The following is a 20,671-nucleotide window of genomic DNA, read 5'->3' as shown; positions in this document are numbered from 1 at the left end:
GACTGATCAATGTACACCATTGCTTATGTATTCCCTCAGGGGAAGAGTGGGAGGGGTGCAGCATTTGGATACAAGGCCTGTTGAATCTGTTCACGGATGGTTCGAAGTTGGATGGAAGAGGAGGAGTATTCTGCGAGGAGGTCCCCATCACATTCAAGTTCAGGTTACCGGGCCACTGTATTGAGATCTAAACAGTGGTAGTCGCAATGAAAGAAGCAGCTGATTGGCTTCTTACTTGCGTAATAACTGTCACGGAAATAAATATCTACTCCGCCAGCCGAGCGGCAATCAGAATTTTTTTTTAATCGGCCTTCGAAGTTTGCAGTCAAATGCCGATCTTCAGTATATTGTTTCATAAGTACCACAAAAATTTTCGAAATCAATTTTTTCAAAAATTGTAATTGTTGCACAGGTCCAGCAATAATTTGGCTTTTACAGATTGAAAAAACATCAATTAGTCGACGAGTTATAGCCAAAAAACCATATAAATAATTTTGCTCCGATTTCGAACTTCGAAGGCCGATTAAAAAAAGATTCGAACTAACATCAAAAAACGGCGCGATACGGGTCTTCTAATTTCGCCTCTATTTTCACCCCGAATGCTGTAGATTTGATGATCATCACAAAACATGCTTTCATATGCAATATTATGTGACTAGGTTCACAACACACACTGAGTTTACGTACCAATCTTTTATATCAAAACACGAAATTTATTTAGAAACATGAAATTCTCAAATAGTTGCATTTTTTCTCATCTATGTAGGATAAATTCAAACCTAAAATTTCGTCCTCTCTAATACGTAAACGCAATTCAAATTATATTTAGTTATAAAAGCTTTTGTTGGAGTACACTGGGCTCTGCTGATTAGTGCCAGTTCTTCATTCAACCTAAGGCTACTTGTTTTATGCCTTGCGTAGGTCCTAATTCGTTGCTAGTTTTTCATGTCTGTTGGGTGAGTATTATTTATGCTGTAAATATTTTAGTTATTATTTACGAATTTTGATGAGTCGGTGAGGCAGAAAATTCAATTACCTATAATCGCTACTTACTTACATAGTCCCACATGTGGCTATTTGTATACGTGTTAGTGATGGAAAAATATTAGTGTTAGAAGTGAATACCTACTTTTTGGAATCAGGTACTTTGGTACTCATACAGGTCATTTTAAGTGCCTAAGGGTTTAAAAAAAAATATTTGCGGAATCTTACTGTAGCTGATTTTGAATGGCTGCTACGCATTTTTTCCGCATTAACAAGTGTAATGAAATGAATCTCGGATGGTATAGAAATAGACGGATTCTAAGAAAACAACTAAAAATATTAAATAAATTGAGCATCAAAATAGAACGCTAGAGCAAATATTGCATTAATATTCAAGTAATACTGACCTAAGTCCATACAGAAGCGACCGACAATGAGTACACAAATTTTTTTAGTGCTACGTAATAAGCCCTTTTCTTCATTAGTCAATGCAAATTTTAATTCATTCCTTAGTACTGAGTACTTTTGACTAGTGTTGAGCGCTTTTTATCACCGAGTACCATTACTTTTAAGAATCCGTTACTACCGATTATTTCTAGAATCAATTACTTACTGCCTTTCATATCACTTCTCTCCAGCACTGGCACATCTCGAATGGTATCGAAGGAAATTAATTAATTCAATCACATCCATATGACTTTAGTCTATGCCTGCAACAAATGGCACAGATTAACAAAGTGTGTGTGTGTGTGTGTGTGTGTGTGTGCATTCATTTAATGCAGCTATTACTTGGCGCTCTAACTGTAATCAATTAGGGGTAGTATACGAGTATAGGTGTATTATTGCCGTTCTGAGTGTGTTGATGCCCGAGTGCGTAGTCTTTTATTTATTACATAGAATAGTTCTTGAAGTGTTGAAAAAGTAAGAAAGCAAATAAGTGAGATATTTAATTTATTGTCGATAATTTCGCTGTCTTTATTAAGTATTTTTTATTAAATATATTGTACTTCAATGCGTACACTTAAATGTTACTGATCGCTCTTTGCTTCTTACTCATTTGCTCAGCGCATAAGCGCACAATACATAATAGACTTGTGATGTAACTCTCTACTTTTTAAGTCACATTACCCGTAATAGCTAGATCAGAGCCTCCTCCAATACTAATTATAAATAACTTGAACTTTTTAGAGGCTATCTTCAACAGCTTACTCTTCCTGACTTTTCAATACAACAACAATCACAACTAGTGTAGAGAGCCGTAAAAGATTCTCAAATTGCTAGTTGGCAACTGTCGAGACGAAGACAAATAACAAGTTGTTGGCAGCGTACAGGGCGATTAATCGACCTGTTTGTTGTAAATAAGCCAAGTGGCTCAAAGTGGCTTAATAAGATGCTGAGGACCAAGTCATAGACAGGTTAGAACTTCGCATACTCTTGATACTCCTCAAGCGAACGAAATTTAACGCTCCGTTGGACACCCTTTTTAAAACCTTCGGTTGGGCACCTGGATCTGGCCTTTTTTGGTCCTGTTCGAGGATCCTTTTTAAAAGCTTATATCCATAAATCGATAGAAAATTAAATTTTAGGAAGCTACCTTAAAGCTCAAGTTGTTAGCTATAATAGAAATATGTTAAATTCACATCCAAAGCCAAAAAATCCAGTCTATCCAGACCCATGTGCCACCTTTTGGGCCTGTTATAGCCCTGAAACTGCACTTTACAAACTTAAGTTGATAAACCTTCAATGATATTCATCAAGAGTCAGTTAACATCTCCACCAACTCACGTCCTAGGAGTGGCGTATTTCTAAAGCAATCAGCATCCAATGCAGTATACGTAGAACTTGAGCTGCTCCGTGAGATCCGCTCTTAATACCGGCGCAACTACATTCCAGCTATTGTATAAGCTCCTAACTATCTATGGTATAGTCCGCTATATATATTCAACATGTAAAGCAGCTACTGATCACCTCTAACATACCCATTTAAATCAACTCATCTTAACTTGCTTGGAAACTCTCGCCTTTTTACCTTTCCGAACCTACTGTTATGTGAATAATTTCAAAAACAACATTTATTGGAACACTTATACATGCAGCGTAAAATAAATAAGACAGCGGAAGAATAACAGTTCACCCAATTGAAATTTGTTTCACAGCTCGTCCCATGCTCTACAACTCTAATGGCTAATGAAACTAATAGGTTACGTTTGGTCTCATCTCCCTGCTCTGCCAGGATGTTCTCATGATTTTCTTCTTCTTCTTGATTGGCACGATAACTGCTTCTTCGATTTTGGCCCAGTTTAACAAAGCGCGCCAGTCGCCAAATTCTTCTATACCTACCTGATTTTTCCAACTTATAGGAGGTCATCCTCTGCCTCTGTTACCATCAGCTGGAAACGCATCGAATACTTTCAGAGCCGGAGAGTTTGTATCCGTTTGGATGAGCCAGCTAACGAAGTCGTTGGAGCTTTATTCGCTGCGTTATTTCTATGGCGTTGTAAAACTCATATAGCCCATTGGTTCATCGCCTACGACATTAGCCGCCGGCAATGTACAAATGTCCACAAATATTCCGCAAAATCTTTCTCTCAAACATTCCAATGGACGCCTCATCGGATATTGTCATTGTCCAAGTTATTACGCCATACGTACATCAGTTGATTTGCATTTGGCTTAAACCAGGTTCCAAGACTCAGTCTGTATGAATAACCTTGAGCACAATTCTTGAGTTTCCGAGTAAGCTTTGCCAGGCGCTTTGCTATTTGATAGACTGAATACCACAATGGGAAGACCATTCGCCTTCTTGGTAGAGACTTCACAGCAGCGAACCTTTATTATTATTATTTTGCTACCATCAAGGGTGAGTTAGAGCTGAATAAGTGACGTATCAAAAGATTTCAGCACCAGAACCCAATGATGACATCGCATCGAATTACTCCTCAACCAGTACGGAAGCTGCCTTCGTCACATTAGCCTCGCAGGTTAGAGTCTCTACCATCCATCTTCGCCGCAGCATTGATAACTAGCTGGGCGTCTTGTGAGGCTCATTATACGCAGCTCGTTGAACAGAAGAGAGACTGAGGGCTGTCAAGATGTCACGCATGTCCCCTGTCATGCAAAGACATGCCAGATACTGGATTTTTGTAGAGTTTTTACGCGCGGCCATTCACAGTCACCATGTCAATGTTCCATGCAAGATATAAGGCTTGAAAATGCATCAGTTGAATCAATTCTTAGGTTAGCCCTCAAGACTTACCGAACATTCGTTTGTACTGCTTTAAAATTTGGCTGACCTAGGCGACGTCTCGGTGCATTAGCTTCCTTAGGAATTAGGAATTAGCTTCACAGAAAAGTATTTCCAGCCTCCCTCCTGACCCAGCATTGATGACTATTCAAGTACTTCTTGAGCAGGACATCGAATCGGTATGTTGCCCTATCAGCTATCTATAGTAGAAAATGAGATAGCGAAATATGATGTTCATTGCGGCTGTCATACAGCGATATTCATGATGATCCAGCTTTTTCAGTCGCTTTTTCTGCATTACCGGCCGTTGATATTATCGCTTATACGACAGACACGCGGGTAAATATATATTCAGAAAATATATTGCGAGTTAAGCTTCCAAGAGCTGTCGACCACTTGCAACAAAATGTTCGTAGCTTTCTCTCCTCCAGACCTAATGTGGCCAATATACTATACTGAAGTTGTTAATGCATTCTTAAGCATAGTTCATACGGTCAGCCAGCTGCAGCTCAGTGTTCAAAAAGGGAAACAGCCGAAGAATCAAGGCCGGTTTTTGTGAAGCGCAGCATTTCCGTTTTCACGAGAGCTGGCAAAAGGAGCTTGTTTTATGCACCGATAATTTCCATTGCTCAGCGTGGATTTCATTCGATAACAGAGTACTTGCACTTTACGCCCACTAATTACCACGCAAAGGTCATCTGACTATATTTTTACTGCATTCCTTAACTGAATTTTTTTTCTTTAAATTTCAATTATCTCCGCCAACATATACTTATCCAAATTAAACATCAACAGTGCGGCTAAAGTTTTTCAATTAAGTAACATTTGCAGGTAAGTAACAACTTTCCTTGTTCATATCTGCTTGCTCGCCTAAAAATATACCACACTTTACACAGTTTCCCGTTCGTAATTCCAAGTATGAAAAGTTACCCGTTTTCTGTATGATGAACCATTTTAAAAACTTCTGCTTTTATTATTTTTTACACGTTTTTCGGTATTCTGTCCCTGCGTGAGTGCATATGTGTGTATATATGTGTGTGTGTATAGATGTATGTCTGTTCCTGTACGCAATTGGAGCATAAAAATAATTGCTCAGTGCACTTTATTTGATAGTTACCGACTGTCAAATAGACAGTTGGGTTGAGTTGCAAACATACCGATAAACCAGGCAGTTGGATAAGCGACTAGTCGTTTGTAGGAGTGCCGTGCCTGAAGCTTGCTCGTGTTCGCGCTCAATCGTTTCTAGTTTGAGTGTTGGATCGCACTAGCAATTAAAAGTTTGTTGTAAGTAAACTTTTCATTTCGAACTGAGCGGAGCGCAAGTGATACGAGCAAGCACTTAAATAGGAAAATTCATACATAGCTCCCACACTTTCAAATGTTCATATATATGGATTTGTGTTTACGTGTATGTATGTATGTATTGTTGTATGCGCATGAGGAGAGGATTTATGCCAGCTGTTTGAAGTTAAACTCTACTTGCGTTATGGAATGGTAATTAGCACGACGTTTGAATGGGAATGTCAAGGTTGCTCGACATTTCAATGCATTTTAGAAAGATATGATAGATGGATTGTATGATTGTGTGCATGCAAGTGTGTGTAGGTACAGGATGATTTCAATTTCATATTTCCAAATATTTGAAGCTCGCTTCCTGTGCCATTCGCTTCTGTCAAACAAATTTTCATCTCTAGCCTTTTTAGTGACTTCACAAAATTGAAAATTGCATGAAGGTTTTGTTGTAAAATTGTTGGGGCACAAATGTTGGCACTGAATTCGCTCCACTATTAAACTATATTAGTTCGTCTTCATTTGTAGTACCTCCAGTGGGGTTGCAGTACGGCTTCGTGGTGAAGTCTATGCACGGTCGTGTGGGTAGAAAATTCTGGACATCGAAAAATTGCATTCTTTTTATGGCTTTGGATGGGTAGTGTGGATCTCATTTGTTCACCTAGCAGTTGTGAAGTTTGTCAAGAAGTGTTGAGTGTGCTTCTTTTAATATTAGTATATACATAAATATGTATATAAACAAAATTTAAATTAGTGTACTATTTAGTGACTGCCATATACTGTTTGTTGCTTACCAAGCGCTAACGCATACTTGTTGTATATAAATAAATATACAGTGCGTTTCATAACAATAGCACAGTAATTGTTTTTTTTTTTAATTTTGACAACTTATTTGTTTCTCATTTAATTTCAATGATATTTTTAAGAAAATATAGTCCGTTTTTCTAGAAAAGTCATATAAACAAATGTTTCAAAACTAAAATTCAGAAAAATTAATCAAACGTCATTAAAATTTTCAACCTTTTAACCAAAAAAAAATATTAATATAGGTATTCTAAAAAAAAAAAATATTAGGTATTCTAAAAAAACAATATTTGGTATTCTATTATATAGCCCATTGAATTTTTGTGTAACAAAATGCAAATTTGAAAAGGCTCAAAAATCGCTTTGGTTTCAGCACATATGTTTTCTTTGCCTGGTACGCATTTTTTCCATATAAAAGCAAATGTGGTGCGTTCCTCATATACTTAGAATAAAGCACTCAATAATGTGACTCCTCAGCTACTTCAAACATGTACCTACATGCTATAATAAAATTCAATATGCTCAGAACCTGCGTACTTGAAACTTCTGTATAGATTCTGATAAAAGAAGGTTCAATTAAAATAGATAATTTTTATTTTTACATTTTTTTTGTAATTTTAATTCTTCTGTTTTAATGCTTATTTTTTCATTTAAGTTTACACTTTATATTACAAGACAAATCCAATAGTTTTTGTGTTCAAAAATAAGTGGCAACGCCCTGCAAAAAACACGTTGTAATCAACATGTTTCCAAACATATTTTGCTTAATATCCAGTTCCTTATAGTTAATTTAGCTGTATTATTTACTACTTGTGCCTAAAGAGTTGAGTGGCAACCCAAGGCACAGCTCAGTTTAATGATGGCTTTGTTTATTTTTTTGAAGACAGTTCGTGTGGCTCCCATATCATTACCCCTAATAAAATTCTTGTATTAATACAAATTTTTTTTTAATTAAAATTTTTCTTGAAAATTCGATGACAGCGCCTGCTAAAACTATTACTAGAATAAACTTATCTGTACTGTCATAATTAATATATTTTAGCATATTAGGCTATGCCTTAATTTCTACCAAAATATATATATATATATAGGTGGCAACACCAACCATAGGTAACTTTCTTTTAAACTTCTCCTAAATACCTCTGTTTTGATACCAATACCTTAATATTTAATTGGAATAAAATTCAGGCTACGCTATCAAACAAATTTTTTGTAACGGCTTTTTCTTAAAAACATTACGTTAATTTGATGCGGTAATACTTGTGTCTTCTTTTTAATAAATTACATTTTTTAGTACAAACAGGTGGCAACACACGTTTAAATTTAATGTTACACACGAACAATAAGTATATCCACCCACAGTATTTTCAACTGATTTGATACCAATAACTTAATATTCAATTAAAAATTATGATAAATTGCTATATTCGTATTAAAATTCAGCTGGCAACGCTATCAACATATTTGTTTCTTATAATAGCGTTTTCCTAAAAATATATTTGCCTTTAACACTTGCTCCTACTTCTTAATATATTTTCTATTTTAATACAAAGAGGTGGCAACATCTAGTAAAAATTAATGCCATATACAAAGCATCTAAGACTCATAGGCTTTTCAACTCATTTGATACAAATATCGTAAAATTCAATTGACCAATGTTAATGTCAACTTTGCAATAAAATTCAGGTGGCAACGCTAAAAAAATTTTTTCTTTGCCAAAGCTTTTTTCTAAAAATTATTCTGCCTTGATATGCTTACTGAAATGCTGATGCCTAGCTTTTGATAAATTAAATTTTTTAGTACAAACAGGTGGCAACACCTAGTTCAAATTAATATTACATACAAACTATCTAGCACCCATAGGCTTTTCAACTCAGCTGATGCCAATATCAAAAAATTCAATTGGCAAATGTTCTAAATTGTTATTTGTGCAAAGAAATTCAGGTGGCAACGCTATCAAAAAAATTTTTTTTGCCAAAGCTTTTTTCTAAAAGTTATTCTGCCTTAATATGCATACGGAAATACTTATGCCGTGGTATTAATAAATTACATTTTTTAGTACAAAAAGGTGGCAACACCTAGTAAAAATTAATGCAATATACAAACCATTTAAGACTCGTATGCTTTTCAACTCATTTGATACCAATATCGTAAAATTCAGTTGGCAAATGTTCTAAATTGTTATTTTTGCAATGAAATTCAGTTGGCAACGCTATCAAACAAATTTGTTTGCCAAAGCTTTTTTCTAAAAGTTATTCTGCCTTAATATGCATACGGAAATACTTATGCCTGGGTTTCAATAAATTAAAAATTTTAGTGCGAACAGGTGGCAGCACCTAGTTCAAATTAATGTTGTAAATAAATCATCTACGACCCATAGATTTTTCAATGCCACCGATGTTACCAATGTCTTAAAATTAATACCAATGCCTTAATATTCAATTAAAAAGTGTAATAAACTGCTATGTTTGCAATAAAATTCAGTTGGCAACGCTATCAACAAATTTGCTTTTTAGAAAAGTTTTTTCCTTAAACACTTTTTTCCTTGGTATATATACGGCAATACTTATGTCTACTTTTTAATTACCTCTGTTAATACAAATAGCTGGCAACACCCACTGACCAACGTATGGTACTCCCTTACCGCAGCCCGAAGAGAACACAAAATAGATCAAAACTTATTCCGTTGAAAGCAACTGCGTTCTTTTAGTTACATATTAACACAAAACCTGGGTTTGTGTGTGTTTATGATTGGCTATATCGACACAATGTTGCCATTGATATTTTTGCGTACACACTTTTTCACACATCCGCGTTATCAGTTACAATTTTTCAAACCAAAGCCGAAAACCACCAAATGCAAATAGTTCATTTATCTATCGTATAATTAACATTATTTCACATTGTTTTTCTGTTATTTTAATAAAAATTAAAATTTTTCTAAGTTTATTTTGTAAATGATCTCGAAATGTACTGTTTGGCAACACTGTGTGGTCGGAGAGCAATCAGCTGACACGATTGTACGGAAATTTCAAAAATCCTACGATAAAATCTACGATACTACGGAGCGGAAAGGTGGTGAGAATTCATTTGAATGGGGCTCTCATTAGTTTCATCGTAACTGCTGACAGGGGCCAGTGTTTACGTGGGTGAATGCTGACACCATTACACGCAAACCATTTACGACCCATACGCTGGTCAACTGTGTACAAGGTGCTAAAATCGGGGAAAAGCTTTTTCAAAAACATTATCTACGTTCATATATATGTAAGTGTATCATCATCAAAGCCTCATAGTTCGGGGTGAACTATTGCTTCCGTTACAATGCGCCTCCACGTCACACAGTCTACAGCTTTTACCTCCACTTTTGACATCAGATATGCCCATTAGCGCGTATGCCTTCTTCAATGTCACCTCTCCATCGTTTTCTCGGCTAGCTTCTTCTGTCGCTTTGTGGATTTGTTTCGAAGTTTTTTTTTACAGCTCTACATATTCGTTGTACCTGATTACATTTGCACCCTGATGAGTGTATCTAATTCGTGGTTATAACGAATGCGGGAAGTACTGTCTTCAAGTCGTACAGATCCACATGTTTTTCTTGGAATCTTTATTTCAGAACAATTTAACTGATCGGTTTCATTTTATTTCAGTACCAAGACTTCGCACCCGTATGTGAGTGTAGGTCTGTTTTGTATATTCGTAGTTTCTGGTTTATGGAAAGTAATCTCAATTTTATCAGTTTTGTATACGCGAAATAAGATTTATTTGCAGCTTTATGCTGTCTTGTATTCGAATAGATGTATCTTTTTGTGCGCTCGACACAACTTCAAGGTACCTAAAATCTTTGACTATTTCAAAGCTATTGCTGCCGATTTGTAAATTATGTGTTGCGTTGTGCGCTGCACCTTTCATATATTTAGTTTTTTCTTCGTTGATGATAAGTTCTACCATCGTAGCAGAGGATTCTAGATGCATGCATGTTTCTTGTACAGCCTGTTTGTTTCCCGCCATAATTACGATGCCATCCGCATAGGCACAAATTTGTGTAGATTTACAAAATATGTGTCTTTGGGTTCTAAATCAGCTATAACAGCTTGTAGTACCCGGTTGAAAAGCAGGGATGAAAGCGGGAGATGGGCTCTTTTACACCTGAAATCACTTCAAAAAATCGATGAAATTATCTTGAATTCTCACTTCTACCCAAGTATTTGTTAAAGTTATACCAATCAGGCGTACTACTTTACAAGGTATGCCTAACGTTTTTGAATGATGTTCATTATGTTTTCGATCAAGTTTGTCAAACGCTTCTTTGAAAGGTATAAAAGACAACATATCATAATTCTATACACGTGACATTTTCCAGATATCTGAGACTTTGGTAGTCGCCGATAATTTTTTCAGCATATGCAGTTAGCTTATTGTGGAGAATATTTGTTGATATATAGGTTTTATTTATGTATAAATGTGTGTGTATAATATGTAGATATATGTATGATGTTTCCATGTGAGTATGCGTATACCATTATTTAATGCACACGCGTGCATGTCTGTATGTATGTATGTGGGGTTTTTATACGCAAAATTATATTTATGGCATTGCTGCTAATTAATACTGGTGAGCCTGTTTGCTTTACTTGGAAAATTTCATTAACAGATTTTACCAATGGAATCCCAATTGGCTGGCCTATTGTCTACAACAAATACGTGCTCTCAAACAAAGATTCTCTATTCAGTCTTTTCAGAAGCAACAATGTTAACTTGATGGTAGTGGTTAGGCATTGTGGGCAGACGTATGCACTACAGATAGCCCTGCGAACCTTTTATTCCAAAGAGATCAATGGGTATGCAAATATTTATGATATTTGAATAATTTGAAGAAATTTTCTGTATGCATTTAGCGAAAGGAGTTTATTTGATCGAACATAGACTTGAATCTAAAGAAAAAAAATATTCCCAGCACGCGCCGAAAAATGTTTCGCCTTTTAGATGATCCATAAATCCACCAAATTTCAATGGTTTCTGCTTACGAATACACTCAGTTATTCCATGTACTATCATTTGGGACAAGTGAAAGTCAAAATAAGTAATTTTCAGTTAAATTTCAATGCCCTTAGTTTCATATATTCGACTGGCTTTGCGCGTTGGAAAATCACTTTGCTGAGTCTTTTAAGTGATCGTAGACCTCTTCTCTTATGTGGGGAAGTCTTATAACGCCCACATTGAATGAAGTAATATAGTTAATACCAACCTTCTTTATAAAACATAAAATTCTAGTATATTAAATTTTCATAAGTGGGATGCTTTGAATTATACTTAGTGAAGCTCTATGTGCAATTTTAAAGCCTCTCAGTCGTGCAGTATAACAGATGGCAACTCTCATATACTTGATCTTGAGAGAAACATCTCGGTTGGGGCATGGAATTGTAAGAGCTATGAGTGGCTTTTTTATAGTAATTTATGTATATTAAAAATTCTTAGTTTGAAGCAGTAGGAAATTTCAACTCAGAAATACCAAGTAATAAAGTGCCCTACGATTACCCTCCATCTGATAGTATATACATATATGTATATCTAGCCGAATAGCTGTAATTCTGACGGACGTGCCTTTTCGCCAAATTCAGACTAAAGCTTGTCTTTTTCGGTTGCGCGAACACTGCAGCCATTTTCAAGTTAAATATTGAGTTCGGGGGAAAATGCATTGTTTTCTCGGTAGATGGCTTTAGTGATCGATTTCTCTTAAAGTATCTAACGAGCCATTCAAAGTATTGCGCAGGAGCTAAAGATCGACCATAAAACCGTTTTAAGCCATTTGCGCAAAAATTTTATGCAAAAATAATGAATCTTTGTTTCTCCAAACTAATATTACGCAAGGTAGGAGATGACTTCACGAATCTCTGGGAAGAGATGTTTTGATATTTAGTGGTATTCAAGCAGTGCTAAATGATCTGGACTTTGTCAATTTAATTTATAAATCTATACCAGAATGACGCGTATCTCTACAAAAGTTCCTTGAGTACAAGTTACCATACTTCGCTTGGGGCCAGGCCCCCATGAGCGTAAGAAAAATCATAAGTTAGCGATATAACCATCCATCCGCGTCCTTGAAGCTTTTAGTGCGTCGTTAGTGATGTGTGCGGTCTGACCTTGTCTTAATGGAGTATAAAACGCTTTCTATTCACCGATACTGGAAACCTCCAATTCATCGCTTATTTCAATTTGTCCAGTTATTAGCAAAATATAATTGTATTGGGTATTTGGCTCGATGAGAAGGGCTCTTAGCAGGTGATTTCCTTCGAATCCCATCAAACACACAGAAAAGTAATACAAAAAAATTTTAACCACTGTAGTTTTTGTTTTTCATAATATTCTTTCATTTTATTTCGCACTCTTTTTACTGCACTTTTCCCCTCTTTCTAAATTTATATATTCAATACAAAATTCTATCCTAGTATCACTTACAAATGTTTGTGCGCGCAACGTGTATTCTTATCAACAAAATACAGTAATAGGCGAGAAAGCTTTTATGTTGTGATAAGAAAGCTTTGGAGTAAAGCCAATAGAGGGCGTCACGAGAAAAAGTGCACAAAAAGGGAAAGGCGATATAGATGACAAATTGTCAAACTCTTAGGCAACAACTTTTTGAAGAGTACTCGTAAGAGAGCGTACTTCTTAAATTAGTGAATGTGTTTTTACAAAAGAGTGAAAGAAAAAGAGGAGAAAATCAGTAAAATAAGATTAGAAAATCGGCATTCTTGCTATTTGTTCTATTTGAACAAATCATTTCCTCTTTGTTGCCAATTCAATTCAACACAGCCAACACTGGCTACGACGAGTAAGAGCCAGGCATAGAAGGGAGCGACCATGCGATTTAATAACTTTTCTCTTTCGCTACTCTTGCTTACTATTGCCCACAATTTCACCACACTTGTAATCCGGCAATTTATGTTGCCAATAGTAATATCCTGCTAGCCGGATGCTGCCACCCATTTTCACTCTTATGTACGCACACATTTCTCATTCTCAGCTCAATTATGTTCGCTCTCCGCAGCATAGGCGCTCTGCTTTGTAACCTATCCTGCCAGCAGAGAGTAGCCGTTATCCGTTTGCTTGCCCACACAACTCGCACAATCCTTTTGTGTTGTGTCTAACATCTGGCGCAAATTTTGCCGACTGACTTTACCCTGATTGTTGCTCTTCTCACTGAGCTGAGCTATGCTGTGTGACTAGAGAGCAGTAGTCTAGTAGTCAAAGACGAATTGGCAGCATACAAGAATGTGAGACAAAAAACAAAAATTAAAAAAGCGAAAAAAAAATCTTCTTTTAACATCAAGGGATAAATCCCGAAATGGCTCAGTCTGTTTTTGTATACGGGCGTTAAATGGTCGTTGAGCGGCGGAAGTGCGTCGTCGGCTGGTTTCTTTCTACTTTATTTTTGTTGGCAGTTTACCAGTGAATTTGTTTTGCAAGCAAATAGAAAAGAATACACGTTCGGTAATAAATTTTCGCACACAAATGAGATGAGTGAGAAAAATGTGTTTGGTAGTGTAGTCGCCAAAAAAAAAAAAAAGCCATTGCAAAGAGCGAGAAGGTTTTACTCCTATGAAAGTTTAAATTAAAAGTTTACCAAAGGCAAAAGGTTGCTAATATAAATGAATGTGCAATGCGATAAAGACATACTTTAATTCAACTTGTGCCCCAATAGCATTCCAAAACACATACACACGCGCATAGTTGCTTTACTTACTTAGACCAACTGCCTGTGGCTGCTACGGTGCCTTGGCTTGGCTAGGTTGTTGAGCCATAAAGATAAAAATCTCTAATATCCTTTGAAGTTTTATTGCGCTGTGCGCCAAACTGAAAATGGAATAAGTGAAAATGTAACAACTTGAATTGGAATAAGAAAATTAGAAGAAGAGAAAATCAAAAATAAATGTGTTAAAAAATATTTCAACAAAAAATTGGAGGTGTACGTGAAGAGACCCAAAATAGAAAACGGTTGCTTGTGCAAGAGGAAGACCAAAGAAGTGAGAGGGTGGTAGCTTATGGAAATTCAAGAAACAACAAATAAACTGGGTGCAGCAAGCAACTTGTGCAAAAATAAATTAGAAATAGGAAACAACAACAAAGCTATTGGTGGGAAATCAGATGCATAGATACTGTTGTTATCTGACAACAAACACAAAAAAAAACCAACAAAAAATGGGATGCATAAATAAGAAAAAAATATGATTTTGAGACAAAAACCAAAAGATATCGTAACAAATAAAAATAAATGTGGTATGGCAATGTTGGTTAAATCATTGAAATTGAGAAAGTGCTCAAAATGTCTGGACCAGCGCAATCTGTGACAAGCGAAGGAAGAATAGGAAGTATGAAAGGTTTTCGCAAAACTTCTAAATTAAGAAAAAAATTATACTAATAAATAAAAATGCTACAAGTTACTCGAGATCTAACACTAATGGAATATATGCAGATAATAGAGGAACGGATAGTATAGACAAATTTGGAAAGTGTGAGGGGCAAAAGGTGTAGTTTAGAAAAAATAAATAACTTTTATGATTAAATGAAATAAAGCGCGAGGGATAAGAGGCTGATGAAATACAGCTGCTAAGCAAATAGAAGATATAGGAGAATTTTTAGTATCCGATGCATGTTTAAAAGTAAAATGATTGCCATTTTGAAAAGAAAAAAAAAAATAAAAGAAAAATATTGTAATAAAAATGGTACAATGTAAATAAAAAATAAAAATAAAGCGCTAGTGATAGGAAAGTAATATAATACGGAAAATTGAAAAATATGTATTAAGTAAAGGAAAATTTGGAGAGTTTGAAAAAAGATTGAATAAAACAAAATAAACAAAAATTGAGAAATGGAAAATATAGAAAAATTTTGAAAGTTTGAAAGATTGAGTTTAAGTACAATAAAAAAAAAAAAACGTTTATAAAAGTCGTCTATATAAAGTATTAGAAATCAGGGACTAATGATTACAGAAAGTCCAGGAACAGAGGAACGGAAGGTATAGAAGACTTTTCAAATTATTTGATACAAGTTCGAAAATTTTGGAAAACTAAATCAGGAATAGGAAGGAGAGAAAAGTTTTGGAAGTTTAATAGAAAAATAAGTGCAGTTTAGACAAACAAAAAATTCAATAAAAATCTTATATTCGAAGCACTAAGTAATAGAGATTAATAGAACAGAATAAAAGAATACACAAGATACAAGGACAGAAGGTATAGAAAATATAAGAGAATTTGTTGCAAGTTTGACAGTAAGATATGTATTATTTTGAAAACCAAATCAAAAACGAAAACACATAAGAATTAAAATAGTATACCTATAGCACTAGAATAGAAAGCAGAGACTAATAGGGGATAGAAAATGAAGCATTGAGAAATTCAAAAAAGTTTGAAGGACTAAAACACTGCCTCTAAGGCAGAAGGAGAAATATAAATTCTATATATTTTTTTTTTTTTGCTAAATAGGAGAAATATAAATTATAAATAATTTTTATTTTTTCTAGTTTCCGAATAAACTGTGCACTGGATTCAGTTTGGACAGTTCAACCTAAAAATATATGATTGCTAAAATAATAAATATTTAAAAAGTAAAATAAAAATTTAAATAAAAAAAAAACAATTTTTTAATTTTGGAGAGATATGAACCAATTGTAATGAATTAGAAGTGAATTAGGAACATTTAGAAGTTACGAGCAAAAATTTAAAATAATTTTTTTTTAATATATTTTACAAGTTAGGGAGAAAAGTTATTTTTTTTTTTTTGGGAAAAAATTATTATTACTTTGAAAGCCAAAATCAAGAATATATAATAATAATAATTAAATAAATAATAAATATTATTCCAATAAAATACTAATTATGAGAGTATAAATAAATAACAAACAAAAAGAAACGTAAGATATATAAAAATTTTGAAAGTGGTCGGAAATAACTTGGAAATATTTGTTATTATTTTTAAAATAAGTACAATTTTAAACACAGAACCAAACCAAAAATATAGTAAAGTATTAGAAAGCAGAGCGTAATAGCGTATAGAAAGTAGAGAAGTAGGAAATTTAAAGAATTTTTAAAGACTAAAAAAAAGATTCTTAATTAGAGTCAGCTGTGATAGCCAAAGAAGAAATAGCAAGGACACACATTTTTTATTTTTGAAAGGTTTACAAAAAATTAATGAACAGTAAATTGTAAAAAAAATGTTAATTGTTTTAAATTTGGAAATATTTTTTTTTTTTAATTTTCAAAATATTTTTTTAAATTTTTAAATTTTTTTTTAAACTGGTAAATATTTTTTAAAAGTTTCAGCGAAAAAAGCATAGTTTGAAAAAAATTAAAAAAAAAAGAGAAATTGCAAAAAAAAGAGTATTAAAAAATATGGTCAAAGAAGAAATAGCCAGGACACACATTTTGTATTTTTGAAAGGTTTAAAAGAATTTGATGAATGGTAAATTGGAGAAAAAATAATATAATTTTGTTCTTAATTTGACAATATTTGTTTTTTTTTAGTAAGTAGTTTAGAAAGTAGTTTTTTAAGTTTTGCATTTTTTTTTTTAAGCTGGTAAATATTTTTTGTAGGTTCCAGGGAAAAAAGCATAGTTTGAAAAAAATTAAATATAAATAAAAATTGGAAATAAAAGATTCTTAAAAAATATGACCAAAGAAGAAATAGCAAGGACACACACTTTTTTATTTTTGAAAAGTTAAAAAAAATTGATGAATAAAAAGTTAGAAAAAAATTATAATTTTTTTTTTTTTTAATTTGAGAAGAAATAGCAAGGAGACCCACATTTTTTATTTTTGAAAGGTTTAAAAAAAATTGATGAACAGTAGATTGGGGGAAAAATAATATATGTATATATTTTTTTTTATTTGAAAATATGTGTTTTTTTTTATTTAGAAAGTAGTTTTTCAAGTTTTGAATTTTTTTTTTAAATCTGGTAAATATTTTGTTTAAGTTTTGGGGAAAAAGCATAGTTTGAAAAAAAATTAAATATAAATAAATATATAATATAATATCTATAATAAATATAAACAAAAAAAGATTATTAAAAAATATGGCCAAAGAAGAAATAGCAAGAACACACATTTTTTATTTTTGAAAAGTAAAAAAAAAATTGATGAACAAAAAGTTAGAAAAAAATTATATTTTTTTTTTAATTTGAAAAGTTTTTTTTTTAATTTCGAAAATATTTTTTTTTTATTTAAAATTTTTTTTTTTAAACTGGTAAATATTTTTTTAAAGTTTTAGCGAAAAAAGCATAGTTTGAAAATAATTAAATAAACATAAAAATTACAAAAAAGAAGATTATTAAAAAATATGGCCAAAGAAGAAATAGTAAGGACACACATTTTTTTATATGTGAATGGTTTAAAAAACTTTGATGAACAGTAAATTTGAGGAAAAAAAATTATTTTTTTTAAATTTGAAAATTTTTTTTTTAATTTAGAATTTTTTTTTCAAATTTTTTAATTTTTTTAATTTTTTTTTTACACTGGTAAATAGTTTTTAAAAGGTTCAGCGAAAAATTTTGTTTTTTAATTTCGAAAATATTTCTTTTTAATTTTTAATTTTTTTTTTACACTGGTAAATATTTTTTAAAAGTTTCAGCGATAAAAAAGCCTAGTTTGAAAAAAATTAAATAAAAGTAAAAATTACAAAAAATAGTATTCAAAACCAGACAAAAATAGTATATAATAAAAATATATTAAAACACTATAAATATAAAAAATATCCTAGAAAAAAGAGGAAATACAAAACGGTTAAAAATTTTGGTAGGATTTATTGCAGATATAGGCTTAAAAACCAAAAAATATTCAAAAATTGATTTATTAAACGTAAATTACACTTCCAGCAAAACAAATGCCAATACCAATACTTTCTTTGAGTTCTTCTTAATCACTAAGTTAAGTAGAATAACCAGCTGAGCTTTTTTTGTACCAAAAAAGAAGAAATAATAATAATAATGACAGTTGTCGTACTTTTGAAATACGCCATTTTTTGTAAAAACTTATTTTTTTAGAATAAGAAAACTAGATATTTGGAGACCAGTGAAATGGTTTGCCAATAAACAGTCACGGAACTGGAAATAAAAATAGTGAGAATTATAACAGTAAATATAGACAGAGAACTGTCTATAATACAGAGATCAAGAAAGTGCGACGATATTTGGAAATTTTTACGAGTATCTGTGAAAAGTTTAATTGGAAAATAATAATAATTTTTCTTTTTTGAAGAAAGAAAGAAATATTTAAAAACATCTTAAAAAACTGTGCACTTAAAACTGTTAAATGCAAAATCATATATTTACATTTTCGCTGGTCAAAGTTGAAATGGTGTGAAATTTGCTATTTGGCGCAATTAACCCTTTCAGTGGGACTTCTTTGTAATTGGAACATTTCTTTGATAGCGCGATTTCTGAAGTGGGTTGGTTAAACTTAAATTTGTGATTAGAACTTCAAAGCTTAAAATAACCGATCCAATACAGAGTATGAAAATCATTGTAAAAATCGAGAAAGTAAAAAATTCGTGCCAATGCGTTTCACATATCACAGAACACAAAACCCGAAATGGCGGGTAAAATATGGCTGATGTAAATTGTCTGAATGGAATGAATCTCCATATAAATATATACTAGGGAGTTCTAGGTATCGCTTGTAATGTTTCTGAAATTTATATTAGAAAATTTAAATGTAATTTCAATATCAGTTCTGAGGTTAGCTTCTCGGTATTCTTTAGGAATCGCAGCGTATCAAAGAAATCTGTCAACTACAAAAAAAATTGCCTTAAAAGGGTTGATATGTTTCATTCGAAATATTGCGTGCTCTATGTTGGATCGCATTATTGTACTCGTAAAGCTTATAAATATATCTGCTTTCACATCAGTTTGCTCTAAAATGCAACCTGTAACCAAAAAACTGCGGTCAAGTTTGAGAGGCGTAACGGGAAAAAGTAAATATAGGTAGGAATATTTAAAAAAACGGTGAAAATAAAATTTTGTTTAAAAACTAAAAATGATAAAAACTTTGAAATAAAGTTGTGCGAAAACAAAATTAATTGGAAAATTATTTTTTCAGTGAAAATATAAACAAAAAAAAAGAAGAGAAATAACAAAAAAAAAATAAAGTAACAAAAAAAAAAAGAAATTAAATTTAATAAACGTAAAATGCAAAGGATATTTCCTAAATCTACCAATGTACATGTGGTTGATAAGAAAGTATTTAATAAAAATATGAACAAAGAAACAAAGCAAAAATATAAGAAAAATATAAAGTGGTGTAAAATTCAATTTCAAGAAAAAATGAAATAATAGCAAACACTAAAATTGAATGAAATAATAGAAAAAAAGCAATTAAAAATGAACACGAAAGAACTAAAAACTGAAAATTTCAATTAAACTTAACATTGAAAAAAAATTTAAATACACTTCTCAACTACCCCCTTTTATTGGCGCGACACAGCTCTTGTGTTGCTGGTGTTTCGCCAAGGTGTTAAATAAATGACACATCTCAACTTACATTTATGACTGCCATTATTTTAACCAGAAGTGTACATGCCATATCTGACTACCATGATTTTAAGAGGTGTACCTTCTTCTTTTGGTTTTTGCTCCAAAGTGTTTTGTGCAGCAAAGGCACAAAATCGATGTAAATCGCAAATAATTGCTGTGTGTTTTAGGCGCAGTGCTGATGTATTATTTTATACTTCTATGATGATGCTTTTTAAGCAAATATTTGTGGAGTTTGAAAATTTGTGAAATTTTGCCAATATATATTTTATATAAAAAAAAACAACATTGCTTTATCAGTTTATTATTCGTGACGAATATCATTTTTAGAATTAAAAAAAAAAAAAAACAATTGTCATGCCTTTGTTTATATTTGTACTTATTATTTAATAATTTTAAAAATTTACTACCAAATTTCGATACAAGTAATTTGTCTAATATTCTCCCTTCATCAAAAACGGCTGCTTTCTTTAGAGTATCAATACCGCAAAGAAACAGTTTCCCAACATTTCAAAGGTTTTCGCATGGTGATGCATTCATTAATTCAAATAAAATTAATTCAAATTCAATGAATTCAAAATTGAATACAAACTCATTGTTGTGACTTCAAACCCATTTGTAAAAGTTCAAGAAATCGAAAATATGCGCAGATGCAGATTTACCCAAAACGGCGTAACTTTTACAAATGTCAAGCAATGGCGATGAAATTTTGGTAGGAATGTTAATGAAAGAGGTGGTAATCTAATAAAAGAAACAAAAAACAGAACTCAAATAAGTTGACGTAGAGCGTCAGCTAGTGGTTGTTCCGGGAGCAGGGTGGTGTAGGCAGA

At 32.6% G+C, this 20,671-nt stretch overlaps 1 protein-coding gene across 1 annotated transcript in view; it reads left to right on the top strand.

Annotated features, from left to right (window-relative positions):
- Positions 1-12,342: 12,342 nt before the first annotated feature.
- The window catches only part of LOC128858089 (uncharacterized), a 75,416-nt gene continuing 67,087 nt past the window's right edge, over positions 12,343-20,671 (top strand). The window contains exon 1 of the mRNA XM_054094046.1: positions 12,343-13,813. The gene's annotated coding sequence lies outside the window, so the exon portion shown is untranslated. The remainder of the gene's footprint in view (positions 13,814-20,671) is intronic.

This window comes from Anastrepha ludens, chromosome 3 (genome assembly GCF_028408465.1).
Source record: "Anastrepha ludens isolate Willacy chromosome 3, idAnaLude1.1, whole genome shotgun sequence".
Classification (NCBI taxonomy): domain Eukaryota; kingdom Metazoa; phylum Arthropoda; class Insecta; order Diptera; family Tephritidae; genus Anastrepha; species Anastrepha ludens.
Note: the sequence above shows the minus strand (reverse complement) of the source record. Positions and strands in the feature narration are given on the sequence as shown.